This window comes from Mchenga conophoros, linkage group LG3 (assembly GCF_057382185.1).
Source record: "Mchenga conophoros isolate Kocher_MC1m ecotype Shallow Benthic linkage group LG3, M_conophoros_male_GT1.1, whole genome shotgun sequence".
In the NCBI taxonomy this organism is placed as follows: Eukaryota; Metazoa; Chordata; class Actinopteri; order Cichliformes; family Cichlidae; genus Mchenga; species Mchenga conophoros.
This window is the reverse complement of record NC_140528.1, coordinates 84,501,596-84,516,788: the sequence shown is the minus strand read 5'-3', so window position 1 is coordinate 84,516,788 and position 15,193 is coordinate 84,501,596. Positions and strand designations below refer to the sequence as shown.

General features: G+C 42.5%; 1 pseudogene across 1 annotated transcript in view; it reads right to left on the bottom strand.

Annotated features, from left to right (window-relative positions):
• LOC146581185 (NACHT, LRR and PYD domains-containing protein 12-like) overlaps positions 1-15,193 on the bottom strand; it is a 503,983-nt pseudogene that overhangs the window by 78,104 nt on the left and 410,686 nt on the right. The window lies entirely within an intron of this gene.

The following is a 15,193-nucleotide window of genomic DNA, read 5'->3' as shown; positions in this document are numbered from 1 at the left end:
CCAATAGGATTGTAGCTCAAACTTGCCCACAGTCCTGCTTCATCACTGCTCACTCCTACCTGTGTTGGTGCTCAGTGGACAGTCATTAGGGTTGCCAACTCCCTGAAAAATAAATAAGGGACACCTCGTGGCCAGGGCCGGGCAACCTAGTTGTCTTCACCCTTCCCAGTGTGGTAGCTCTTTTTTGTGTGTGTGAAATTTTTTTTTAACCATTTGACTTGAATTTGATTTAAGCAGATGCATATTCTATTCTTTGTGATATGACCATATGGGAAACAAATGATCCTTTAGCCATTTATTTTTAGCTCAAAATGACAACAATTAACACAGTAAAACAGGTCTCTTTCTTAAACAGAAGCCTGTCATGCTTAACTTTTGAGAATAAAAGTAAATCTTTCTTTAAAAGAACTCTGTCCTGCTTAACTTAAAATTATATAAATTAATAGAAAGCAATAGAACGAAAAATATTCTTGTAACAGTGCACATATAGTGCATTTAGTGCAATTGGCTTCAGCTGAGGTATTATTTCAGCTTTTCTAATGCTAATCAGCTGCTCCTGTTTGTAAACCCACTTGTTCCCATGATTACGCATCATAACTCATCATCATTATTCATCTATGTATTACTTTTATGTATTAGTCATCTATTTGTTGTAATCATCTATCCTTGCAGTTGTTTATTACACAAAATAAATTATATTATCACACTTCTGGCCACATAGCGCTGATATTCACTGCACATGCCCATATTAACCTTAACCAGAGGGTTTAAAAACAAACCAGTGTCTACATACCATATCTGCTTCTGCCGTGGCCTGGTGGACAACAAATTGGTTTAGGGTTCCCCGAGCTTTCACGCCCCCTCATGTTCTTCATGTGCCCACCATTAGAAGCATGCCTATGGAAAAAGTGCGCCGGCACACAGTGCAGTGCGCTTTATAGGTGTTATCGTGCACTTTTCCAGCCAGGTGTTTTCCTTTTCCATTCCTCCCTGTACTTTTGCAGCCTTTTTTTCTTTCTCTGAGCGAACAAACATTGCTGCTCTGATGCTGGGCTCACACTGTGCGATTTTTGGCCCATTTTGAGATGATTTTTGAGTCATGCGACCGATTTGGCGATCGGCCCAATTTTGGCCTTCATCGTGCATCGTGTAGTATACGTGGGGTAACGAGAAGCGATTAACACCTCACGACCAGCTCCCGATCATCAATCGCTCGTGAGGCGTGTCACCACAGCCGTTCACACTGCTCACGCGCAAACACGTAAACGTCGGTGAAAAAGACGGAGCAGCACGGCTGTGCAGCGTGTGATCTGGACACAAGCGATGGAGGCACAACTTGTAGAACTTTGGAAAGCTCATCAGAGCCTTTTCGATGTGGCCCCACAAAATTATCACGACCACACAACCGTGAAAATAGTTGGATTTACATGCTGCTCAATCACAGCTGCTGATCAATGTTTTTCATTAGCAATTTAGCAAAGTTGATGGTGGTGGTGTGTCTGTGTGAGAGAAAGACAGAGAGAGAGAGAGCGACAGATTTTCTGTTATAACCTTCATGTTATGGAGGCACAGTGTGAGCACTCAGGTCGCATCAGAGCATCGGGCGGTATAGTGTGAGACCTGCATCGTGACCTACCAACTGCGAGTCAATCGTGCACAGCTTTAGGTGTACTGTCGTCCGAGACTTGCACCGCAGTGTCGGCGTTTGTTTCCCTGTTGGCCATGCTTCTTGTTGTGGTCATCTGTTGTCTTCCGGTATTTTCTCCGCAAGCGACCTTTCCTCGACCAATGAGATGAGCGGTAATCTGAATTGTCATAAGTGTGCTGTCAGCTCATTGGTCACAAAGCAGGAGAGGGGCTGGGAATTATGTTTTCAAACAAAGCGTTAATTCCATAAACATTTATAGACCACTTTGATTCTCACTGTATTACGGGACAAAGTACGTCCCTTATTAGCTCAAACGGGACGTGTGCTTTTGTTTCTACAAAAAAACGATTCCGTTTTTTAAGGGAACGGTTGGCAACCCTAACAGTCATAGCTAGGGTTGCCAACCGTCCCTTAAAATACGGAATCGTCCCGTATTTAGAAACAAAAGTACACGTCCCGTATTGAGCTAATAAGGGACGCACTTTGTCCCGTAATACAGTGAGAATCAAAAGTAGTCTATAAATGTTTATGGAATTAACGCTTTGTTGGAAAACATAATTCCCAGCCCCTCTCCTGCTTTGTGACCAATGAGCTGACAGCACACTTATGACAATTCGAGTATGACAATTCAGATTACCGCTCATCTCATTGGTCGAGGAAAGGTCGCTTACGGAGAAAATACCGGAAGACAACAGATGACCACAACAAGAAGCATGGCCAACAGGGGAACAAACGCCGACTCTGCGGTGCAAGTCTCGGACGACAGTACACCTAAAGCTGGGCAGACACTGCGATTTTTTCAGTCGCGTTATTCAGCTCCTGCTCAAACTGCACGATTGACTCGCAGGGGTTAGAAGTTGGTAGGTCACGATGCAGGTCTCACACTATACCGCCCGATGCTCAGATGCGACCTGAGTGCTCACACTGTGCCTCCATAACATGAAGGTTATAACAGAAAATCTGTCGCTCGCTCTGTCTCTCACTCACACAGACACACCACCACCATCAACTTTGCTAAATTGCTAATGAAAAACATGATCAGGCAGCTGTGATTTAGCAGCGATGTAGATCCAACTATTTTCACGGTTGTTGTGGTCGTGATAATTTTGTGAGGCCCACATCGAAAAGGCTCTGATGAGCTTTTCAAAGTTCTACAAGTTGTGCCTCCATCGCTTGTGTCCAGATCACACGCTGCACAGCCGTGCTGCTCCGTCTTTTTCACGGCGTTTACGTGTTTGCGCGCGAGCAGTGTGAGCGGCTCACGAGCGATTGATGATCGGGAGCTGGTCGTGAGGTGTTAATCACTTCTCGTTACCCCACGTATACTACCGATGAAGGCCAAAATCGGTCCGATCACTCAAAAATCGGCTCAAAATGGGCCTAAACCGCACAGTGTGAGCCCAGCGTTAGAGCAGCAATGTTTGTTCCCCTCAGAGAAAGGGAAGAATGGGAAAAGGAAAACACCTGGCTGGAAAAAGTTAATATGGGCATGTGCAGTGAATATCAGCGCTATGTGGCCAGAAGTGTGATAATATAATTTATTTTGTGTAATAAACGACTGCAAGGATAGATGATTACAACAAATAGATGACTAATACATAAAAGTAATACATAGATGAATAATGATGATGAGTTAAGATGCGTAATCATGGGAACAAGCGGTTTACAAACAGGAGCAGCTGATTAGCATTAGAAAAGCTGAAATAATACCTCAGCTGAAGCCAATTGTACTAAATGCACTAAATGTGCACTGTTACAAGAATATTTTTCTTTCTATTGTTTTCTATTATTTTAAGTTAAGCAGGACAGAGTGCTTTTAAAGAAAGATTTACTTATATTCTCAAAAGTTAAGCATGACAGGCTTCTGTTTAAGAAAGAGACCTGTTTTATGTGTTAATGTTGTCATTTTGAGCTAAAAATAAATGGCTAAATGATCATTTGTTTCACATGTGTTCATATCACAAAGAATACACATCTACTTAAATCAAATTCAAGTCAAAGGGTTAAAAAAAATAATTTCACACACAAAAAAAGAGCTAGAAAATTCACCACACTGGGAAGGGTGAAGACAACTGGGTCGCCCGGCCCTGGCCACGAGGTGTCCCTTATTTATTTCTCATGGAGTTGGCAACCCTAGTCATAGCCTGCTGCTAGCATGAATGCTAAACGTACTGCTGTGGATGATCAGCAGAAAAACATGTGGTCAGTTTGACCTGTTTGCTGTATTTAAAGTGTTTTTCTCAGTTCGTCTGTATTCAAAGTGCATTCGGGCTTTAGCTGACAGCTCTTTGTGCCAACAAACTAAACTCTCTTAGTTTAAGCCAGCAGACTTTACCAAACACAAAGCCTGCTGCTGCCTCCATGGGTTAGCTTGTGTGACTGGTGTTTACACCAATGAAATCTAAATCACACTAATGTGTCCTCCAAGGTCTTTGGTGGGAGCACTGAGTGAAACATAAGAGCTCTGGTTAAGCCTCATCAGCTGGATAGGCTGTCCACCCTAGTCCAGGCTTTAACTCAAATCTCTGATTGGCTTTCTAACAGCTACCTTGTTAGAACAAGACAGAGACCATGATCATAGCTCCTCCTGATCTATATTCTAAAATCAGTCAAGTTGTTGCCCCTTTCTGTTCTTCTGCTGAGCAAATATTCGAAATCTTGGAATAATATTTGACTCTTCTTTGGGCCTTGACTCACATGTAAAGTCTCTGTCTCGTTCCTGTTTCTTTCATTTAAGGAATATTTCTAAACTGCGACATATGGTCTCCTTAGCTGAACTGGAAAAAATTGTCCATGGATTTGTGTCATCGCGTTTAGATTATTGTAATTCCCTGTTTACCAGCTTGGATAAATCATCTCTTTCTCGCCTCCAAGCTGTACAAACGCAGCAGCCAGACTACTAACTCGCTCTACCCAGCGAGCTCACATCACTCCTATTTTATGTTCTTTACATTGGCTCCCAATAGATTTTAGAATTCGTTTTAAATGATTGTTTTAACGTACAGAGCACTAAATGGCCCCAGATTATTTATCCAAGCTTCTCACTAAATACACTGCTGCTCGCTGTCTCCGCTCACAGACTCAGAGTTTGTATGTTGCTCCCAGAACACGTCTGAAGACGAAAGGGGGCGGAGCCTTTCAGTCTGTGGCACCAAGACTGTGGAACAGTCTACCTCTACAACTACGTTTGGTTGACTCTGTGGATCTTTAAAAAACAGTTAAAAACTTTACTGTTTAAACAAGCTTTCTGTTGACCAATGCTGTTTACATTGTTATATTTTTAATTCACATTTAAACTCTATATTGTGTATATTGTGCATTTTGCTATTTATCGTACTGTTTATTTTAATCTCTGTGTGCAGCACTTTGTGACTACCTGTCTATGAAAAGCGCTTAATAAATAAACTTTACTTACTTACTTACTAAAATAACAAACAGGGCTGTGAGAGCAACTGAAGTGATAAAATACTGTTTAAAGATAAAAAACACTTTGATGTTCTCTCGTCACCTAACAAAGTCCAAACCTGTGAACTATTTTAGCTTTAATAATTGTGGATTCAGGTATCCTGAACCCATCTTTGGACATTTGTAATTAAATATTTTAAAACTCCATCAGAGACTCCTGATGTGGCTGTTTGGAGAAGGAAAAGAGGGACAAAGTGGAGCGTCGAGCTGAGGCTTCATTCACTGCAAACCTACAGTTGTGTTTCCTTATTTCTGCTGTTTGCATGTTCACAGCTGAAATAAAGCTGCCTCTTTGGAAAACACAAACATGTAAAGGAGTCATCACAGGTCTCTGACCTCGTTGGTTCAGGTTCAGCACTGAAGTGTGGAGGTTGACCTTTGGACCCATCACTCCTCACAGACGGACAGCTGGATCCTGCAGACTGTGACCTCTGACCTCTGCAGACACAAACATGTTTTATTCAATGATCAATTCTCTGATAAAGTGATTGAAGCAGCTGTGATCACACAGACTGCAGATAATGCAGCTGTTTCCTGTCAGTAACAGTCCTCTTAGATTAGAGTTCAGCTTTTTACAGGAAAACAAATGTCCCTGAATGCAACAGTGAGACACAGTCTGCCTGTGTGGCTGTGATAGCTGCCGTTAGGAGCGCTCATGTGTTTGCAGTTAGACGAGGAGATGTTACCATCATGGACACGTTAACAAATCCTGCAGCATCACGTGGCACAAACATTTTGTGTTCCTGTCATCTGCAAGCAACAGGAAGTTCATTAATAAAGGCGGGATGGAGACGTGACTGTGATGGTTCTCCTTCATCCAGCTGTTAAACATCTGGGCTCACACGACGAGCCTTTGTCTAATACAGCAGCTGCTCTCTGAACACTTTTCTGAAGAGGAGCTGCACAAACCTTGTTTGCTTTCTAGAGCAGCGTATCAAAGTCAAACTACCCACTGCTAGCAGCTGTTTCTATCATAGTTTAGGATCCAGATGTGTGAGGTCTAGATTACACCTCTGATTAAAATACATAGTTAAAAACAGCCAATTGAGTCCAAATGTGTCTTAAACCAGATAAACTGACAGTTACAGCTGAGCCTGTGTGTCCTTGGAGACACTGCTCTGCTACAGAGATGCATTTTAGAAACAGGAAACATCAAAAATCATTTAAACAGAGAGTTCTTGTTACTAACAGCTCACCTCTCTGCAGCAGACACAGGCTGGGATTTAAAACCAATGAATCGATGATTGGACCGGTCACTCTTTAAGGACACAGAGCTGGATGGTTTCTCATTGACGCTAAAAATATGTGAACATGTGTCACATCCAATGTGACCAATACATTACATAAAAAGTATAAACTATGTAAATAGTATATTATTTAAATCGTTAAATAGTAAAAAGCTGATTAAAATTTCAAACATTTTAATACTGACATGAACTTACTTTTTGTCAGATGACTTTTTTTTGCCCTAAATTACGAAAGAAATGCTTCACCCGTTTGCTCTTAGAGGACACATTCTGGGTGGAGGTCCAGGCGGGTTCCTGTGAATAATGATGCAGCAGTGATGTGAGTGCTGAGCTGTGACATGGAGAAGAGTCATGGACAGTTAGAGATGGTCATCTCACCTCTGAGCTTTGGTCTGGCTCTCATGTTCCCCACACAGAGTGCTTTTAGAGGGAGGGACTCCCTCCTCTCTGTCTCACACTGATCCATGCTGCTCAATTCACATCAGCTCACACACACTTTCTACCTTCACCTGCAGAGGAAACACAAATCATTCATGTGCACATCAACTGAGAGCTGCAGAGGTCGTGTCTGATGTGTTGGACTAACATCCATCTGAGACGCAGCTTTCATCAGTTCACTACAAAAAGTGTCACAGAGCCCAGTTCAGCCTCCAAATCCTCCATTACTGTAGTCCTACAAAGCAGCAGGTCAAACATGGCTGCAGAGAGCAGCTTTATGTCAGTAACAACGTCCAGGACCGAGCTGACTGCTTACAGAGTTCATACTCTAACTGCTAGCTGCTCTGCTAGCTAAGCTAACTCAGTAACAGTGACTCTGACAGCAGTTACTGTGGAACAGCGGCCGAGCTCAGGACACATTCAGTGTGTTTAGTTCTGAGTCCTGGACTCTGATTCAATGGATTCAATCCAGCTCAGAGTTTCATGTGTTCATCAGAATAAATACATGTACTAATATAACAGAAGTAATGCTCTGAATGCAGGACTGTAATGGAGGATAAATAAGGTTTTTTACAGCCTGAAAGAACATTCAGTTCATATATTTGTAGACAGTGAAGCAGTTTTTAATACTGCAGCTGTTTCCTTCACCTGTGTGTGTGTGAGCCACACCTTCATGTGCTGCTGTAGAAATATGTGGTCTGACTGCTCAGACTGAGTCTAGGAGGAAAGTTCACACGCTGGAGAAAGTTTTGTTCCTAACTTTGTCAGAGTTCGGCTCCAAAGACAAAGAAGACGGAGCTCACAGTCTGTAGATGGTCCTCAGTGTGTGTGTGAAGCACACAGGAGTGTGTTTATGTCAGCAAATCAGTGTGTGAAGAGTCTGAGGGAGTGTGTGAATGAGACTCAACACTGAACAGTCCAAGAAAAGCGTCTGGACTTCTTTAAGTTTAACTTAAAGAAGTCCAGACGCTTTTCTTTTTGTCTCCATAATGTCTCCATAATGCTGCAATGTTATCTGCCCCAGAAACACTGTGCAGAAGCTCTGATGGTGACACAGAAAAGTCACAGTGGAGATACTTCTGTCCACCTTTGATTAGACTCATTATAAAAAGGAAAAACGTTTGAACACAGTCAGTTTCCAGTTCACTAACTTACATTTATTCCATGGACACTCACTCTAACCTGAACCACAGCTGCGACCATATTTGTAATACTACAACCCAAACATCAGATGTTAATCGAAATTTTTTGCTCTCTCTCCTCCTTAAATGTGTTTTTAATGTTAGTTATAATTCAGAATTGGCGACTGGAATACGTATGACACATACGAACATCAGGAAATAAAAACTCGATAAATATAACCTCAGTAAATGAAGTCAGTGTACAGCGTGGAATTATTTTATGTCATAAGAAGAAACATATTCATGTTAACACTCACCTGCCTCAGCTCCACCTTCCCTCCTCCTGCTTTCACTTTCACTGCTGCTCCCTAAACACAGAGGATGCTGGGACTTGTAGTTGTTCCTTCCGGTGTGGTCTTCCTCTTTGTTTGTTTGTGTTTGTGTTCAAGTTATTTCGATCATGTAAACATCAACAGAACACGTGAAGCCACACAGAGTTTGTATGTCGAGGTGGGTAGGAGGGTTTGAGGGTTTGGGGAGGGTCAGAGGGAAGAGGTCTCTCAGTCTGGACAATCCACATTGATGGCATTGCATCTTTCAGCGTGTTTGTGGGTCAATTTGGATGCTCCAGGTGTAAGAGCAGCCACTCAGCCTCTACTGCAGATGTGTGTCACAAGTTCATCTAGTAGTAGGCTATGGCACTTGGCCACAGGTGGCAGCAGTGGACTGGTATAAAACCCGATTCTTTGATCCCCATGATAGAACAGAGAAAACCCGACTCATAGTGGTCAAAACATTTATAATTCTTTATTCAATCATCTTCTGGAAGAGATCAGATGGGGCCCCATGGCAGTTGTAGGATCTCTAACATTAGAAGCTAAAAATGTGTCTCATATAGGTGTTATTTTGGTACTTTACACGTCACACAGTTTCAACAACTCCTTATATGGTAAAGTTTGTTTTTTCTATCTGGCTTCCTGTATTTATTAATATGCTTGTATATTTCTACACTAACTTCCTGTTTTTCAGTCTGGCTGAGCACTTAGTTTGTGAGTCAAAAGTGGCCTTGCTTTACAAACCTTCATTATTAAAGTACATAAAACAATATAATTAGAAAATAAGCACTAAGAATATATTAATTACATGACAGTTCTCCCCCTTTTCGTGTTTCCTAAGAAACACGACATAATTCCTAATTTATCCCATTAAGTTTACCTGCATGTTAAAAGGCTAAAATATAACAAAAGAGATTATGCTAAACAAAATGAAACCTTTCAATTGCCCAACCCTATCTGTCCCCTCACGGGTTTTATGTTTTCAATGTTTCATTATTATTTTGTCATAATTACTTCTATCCACAACAAATAAATAAAGCTCTAAGACAGCACCTGTGAAATGTGAAATGTCCTAAATCTACTTCCTACACCCCCTTTTTTACCCAGAATCCCAATTTAAACCCACTTCTGACTTCCCTCAGTGCTCACTGTAAACTGCAGATACAATCAGTTATATATATATATATACATATATATATATATATATATATATATATATATATATATATATACATATATATATACATATATATAAAACACCCAGCACGCCCCTGCGGGCGGTTTATCCTTCAAGCTCGGGTCCTCTACCAGAGGCCTGGGAGCTTGAGGGTCCTGCGCAGTATCTTAGCTGTTCCCAGGACTGCGCTCTTCTGGACAGAGATCTCCGATGTTGTTCCCGGGATCTGCTGGAGCCACTCGCCTAGCTTGGGAGTCACCGCACCTAGTGCTCCGATTACCACGGGGACCACCGTTACCCTTCACCCTCCACATCCTCTCGAGCTCTTCTCTGAGCCCTTGGTATTTCTCCAGCTTCTCGTTGTTCCTTCTTCCTGATATTGCTGTCATTCGGAACCGCTACATCGATCACTACGGCCATCTTCTTCTGTTTGTCTACCACCACTATGTCCGGTTGGTTAGCCACCACCATTTTGTCCGTCTGTATCTGGAAGTCCCACAGGATCTTAGCTCGGTCATTCTCCACCACCCTTGGGGGCATCTCCCATTTTTGACCTCGGGACTTCCAGGTTATACTCGGCACAGATGTTCCTGTACACTATGCCGGCCACTTGGTTATGGCGTTCCATGTATGCCTTGCCTGCTAGCATCTTGCACCCTGCTGTTATGTGCTGGATTGTCTCTGGGGCATCTTTACACAGCCTGCACCTGGGGTCTTGCCTGGTGTGATAGACCCCAGCCTCTATGGATCTTGTGCTCAGAGCTTGTTCTTGTGCTGCCATGATTAGTGCCTCTGTGCTGTCTTTCAGTCCAGCTTTGTCCAGCCACTGGTAGGATTTCTGGATATCAGCCACCTCCTCTATCTGCCGGTGGTACATACCGTGCAGGGGCCTGTCCTTCCATGATGGTTCCTCGTCTCCCTCCTCTTCTTGGGTTTCTGCTGCCTGAGGTATTCACTGAGCACTCGGTCAGTTGGGGCCATCTTCCTAATGTATTCTTGGATGTTCGTTGTCTCATCCTGGACTGTGGTGCTGACACTCACCAGTCCCCGGCCCCCTTCCTTCCGCTTAGCGTACAGCCCTCAGGGTGCTGGACTTGGGGTGAAACCCTCCATGCATGGTAAGGAGTCTTTTTTGTCTTTATGTCAGTGGCTTCTATCTCCTCCTTTGGCCCAGCCTATTACCCCAGCAGGGTATCTGATCACGGGCAGGGCGTACGTGTTGATGGCCCGGGTCTTGTTCTTACCATTCAGCTGACTCCTCAGGACTTGCCTGACCCTCTGCAGGTACTTGGTGGTTGCAGCTTTTCTAGCGGCCTCTTCATGGTTCCCATTCGCCTGTGGGATCCCCAAGTACTTGTAACTGTCCTCTATGTCTGCAATGTTGCCTTCTGGTAGTTCAATCCCCTCAGTTCTGACTACCTTCCCTCTCTTTGTTACCATCCGACTACACTTCTCCAGTCCGAACGACATTCCAATGTCATTGCTGTATAGCCTGGTAGTGTGGATCAGTGAATCGATGTCTCGGTCACTCTTGGCATACAGCTTGATGTCATCCATGTACAGGAGGTGGCTGACAACTGCTCCGTTCTGTAGTCGGTATCCGTAGCCAGTCTTGTTAATGATCTCACTGAGGGGGTTCAGGCCTATGCAGAACAGCAGTGGGGACAGAGCATCTCCTTGGTAGATCCCGCACTTGATGGTGACTTGTGCTATGGGCTTGGAGTTGGCCTCTAGTGTTGTACGCCACATCCCCATTGAGTTCCTGATGAAGGCTCTTAGGGTCCCATTGATCTTGTACATTCTAGGCATTCCAGTATCCAGCTGTGGGGGCATTGAGTCATAGGCCTTCTTGTAATCAATCCAGGCAGTGCACAGGTTGGTCAGTCTGGTCTTGCAGTCTCGGCTGATTGTTCTGTCTACCAGTAGCTGGTGTTTTGCGCCTCTGGTATTCTTGCCAATTCCTTTCTGTGTCCCGCTCATGTATTGACCCATGTGCCTGTTCATCTTAGCCGATATGATGCCTGACAGGAGCTTCCATGTAGTACTGAGGCAGGTATTGGTCGGTAGTTGGAGGGGACCGGTCCCTTCTTGGGGTCCTTGGGGATCAGGACCGTCCGGCCTTCAGTTAGCCATTCCGGGTGTCTCTCGTTAACTAGCAGCTGGTTCATTTGTGCTGCCAGACGCTCGTGGAGTGCAGTCAGCTTCTTCAGCCAGTAGGCGTGAACCATGTCGGGCCCTGGTGCTGTCCAACTCTTCATACTGGAGACCCTTTCTTGGATATCTGCCACTGTGATGGCAGATATATTTATATATTTATAAAAAAAAACCAGCACGCCCCTGCGGGCGGTTTATCCCTTCAAGCTCGGGTCCTCTACCAGAGGCCTGGGAGCTTGAGGGTCCTGCGCACATATATATATATATTAGAGATGGCACGATACCACTTTTTTATGTCCGATACCGATACCGATATCATAAATTTGGATATCTGCCGATACCGATATGAATCCGATATAGTGTTTTTTAATCAACAAAACTGTTTTTTAAATATCTTGCTGCATTTTGCAAGTCTGCAAGTTCATACTCAAGTTTAAAACAACAACTACACTAAAGCTATTCTGTTATACCTGTATGCAAAAAAAATGTTTCGTAGTTCAGCAATACTGGTCAATCTAATAAACTTAAACCTACACCATCCTCCCTATTCTGGTATTTTAAAGAGTACTTAGCATAAATATTAAGCAACCTAACTAATAGGGTTCCAACTCCCAGCAACAACAAAAATAAATAAATAAAAAATAGGGAACCACCCCTCACGCTCCACCTCATGATGCTTAATCGACGTAATCAACCTTAATTTGATGCAGTGTGAAAAAAATGCACAGAAATCAATTATTTTTCAAGAAATATTAAATAGATTCAACATCTTTCTTCAACAAAATTGCAGACTGCACAGATGGTACCTTCCCAAAGGAAAAAAGTACTATAGCTTACTAGGGTATATTAGACTTAATAGTCACTATATACAGTAATTGACTTCTATTCATTTTGCATCAAATTAAAACTTTGGGTGTCAGATAATTATTTATTAAAAGCTTGACATTTTAAATGAGAATAAGAAAGAAAAGTATGTCTTTGTGCCCCCTTTTCCCTGTTAATGCCCTATCGGCCCCCTGGCTAAACTTTGCTAGATCCGCCCCTGCACAGTTACCAGCCGTCAGCTACGTAGAAAAAGATCCTCGAGTAGAAAGTAATATTAAATACATTCTAACAACAGCTTATCAAGCTTAAACGTGCTGCTGTTGTTCAGCCGCTGGTTTCCTCTTTCTGGTGCAAAGTGGGCCAAAAGCAAACTAGAGACACGGACTCACGACAGAAAAGCTGATCAGCTGATCGTTAAGCAGTTTCATGATTGAAGTAGCAGCAAGAAGAGGCAGTCGCTCCATATATCGTTTGTTAAGCTTAACGCAGGAATGCTTTACAAACATTCAGAGATGGACTTACACACTTGCTTTACTTCTCTCGGGGATAACTTTGTCGGAGATGAAATGCCGGGTTGCTAGCGAAGCTCCAAATGCTATCCAGACCACCGACAGGTCCCGCATGCCACAGCCGCTCTATCACGTGATGCATACTGCTCCAACGTGCTAACGTTCTGAGGTGAGTTACGGCGTGTTGCAAGTTTTGTGAGGTGCTTTCGTGATATTTAATGGATCGGATTACATTTTTTATTTTTCTCCGATATCCGATCCAGTAATTTAGGTCAGTATCGGACCGATACCGATATGTAATATCGGATCGGTCCATCTCTAATATATATATATATATATATATATATATATATATATATATATATATATATATATATATATATATATATAAGAAAAATCACCTTTGTGAATGGTATACCAGGAGTCTCTGAGTGACGATGTCCTTTTACCTCCGGATAAGAACGATGTGATGAATACTGCGTCTGACAGCATAGAAGTTCAAAATGTGTTCACACAATACGTTCATCATAGGAACTTGAGCTGCATGTATTTAGTTCAGAATTTGTTTATGCAACAATTTCGTTGAACACTAATTATTTAACTCTGTTTAACAACCCCAGAGATAAATATCAAATTTCAGTTTTAGGTAGACAGATGTTTCCAGGTAATACAAAATACTTCTTAGAAGCTTTTAATGATGCCACATCCACCCCATACGGGTATCTTCTAATCGATTATAAATCTAAGACGCCTGACTATTTAAGACTCAGAACCAATTTGTTGTCAGATCATCAAGTTGTTTATATCCCCAAAAAACGGCTAAAGCGGTAAAAAGGATGTCGTATTCACGGATGCAGAGAAACATTGCACTGTTGGAGTTGTTGTATAAATCCCCACCCAGCGTACGGAGGAATATTATTTTGTAATGCAAGCATGGATTTTATTAATGCTCTGTGTGAGATATCGCTCAATGTTTTGAAAGGTGTTATCCCGCTGACTGATCAACAGTACTGTTAGGGAAAATATTCTAAAACACTTCTTCAGTAAAGACTGACTGATCAAAATGACTGATCAACAGTACAGACAGCTAAAAAAGAAGTGCAGTGGGAGGGGTCTTAGAAGGTTTGGGTGTATACACATACAAGCCGTTGCCATCCTGCTTAGTAGATGTTGGCTTGGTTATGTTGGATATCACATCAGACACTATGCCTGATGCTGCTGTTTTTAGGTGGGGTTTGACTGTGCTGACTCCTTTTTTAAACAATGGTACAGCAATTCTAAACAGGCTGCTGAACAAACCTCCCAGACCTGCGCCACATTGCGTGCTGGTCCCAATATAACCATTCAATTCGCCACCAGCCTGAAAAACGGTATGTGTTGATTTTGGTCGTCTATCAAATCAATTTCTATGTCATGGATTAAGGATTTCGAGACCTGTGTGCAGTGTGGCTGTCAAATTGAAGAATGGCTCCCCGACGGTCATCGTCTGTTATATTTATTGCTCTTAATAGCCGCGCATGGGCGTCACCCACAAGCTGGTAATCAACGATATCTGCATAAATAAAAATGTTCTATTTTCCGCCGTATACGTCTGCAGGATGTGGTGCGTATGTGTTTTTATAATGAAGTACAAACGGGTCTTCTGATTTGAATCCTAAGATTCCTGCCAGTCTCCCTCTAAATGTGAGAACTGTGCCCCTATAGGGCCCATAACACTAACATAGTTACTAACTTCACTGTATTGTGTTTTAATGTCGGTGTTATGTTTTAATGTTTTATTATCTGCGCCACAGATGCATAATGCCCCACAGACAGCTCAATCACGGTTATGGACAATGCTCCATTTGTGACTGGATCATAAATTTCCACTCGCGAATCTGATTGTGGAAAAGACAACCATAGTCTTGGGTATTGAAATTCTATAACACTGACCTCATACGGTTCATTTAAAACAATAGGTGTTATAACCTCAGGATAAAAATGCTCGGAAACTCAAGTGCCAAGTGCCTCTTTTTTTCTGCCAAGTATTTTCTCTATTTTAAACCTTTTGTTTTTGTCAATAGTCACCTGCTGTATCTCAGGTTCGTAAATTACACCTTTCACTGCAGCTCCTGTGAGATCCTCCAGTTTGTATACGGGAGGGTCTCTTCCTAAACGCTCCTTTATGGTAAAGTACTCGTCTGTGTAGGTCTGATGGTAACCCTTTCAGAATATGCCTCGTAGTTTAGATATTCTCTCTGTATCGCCCACATTAAATTTAAAAGTCACCGGTTT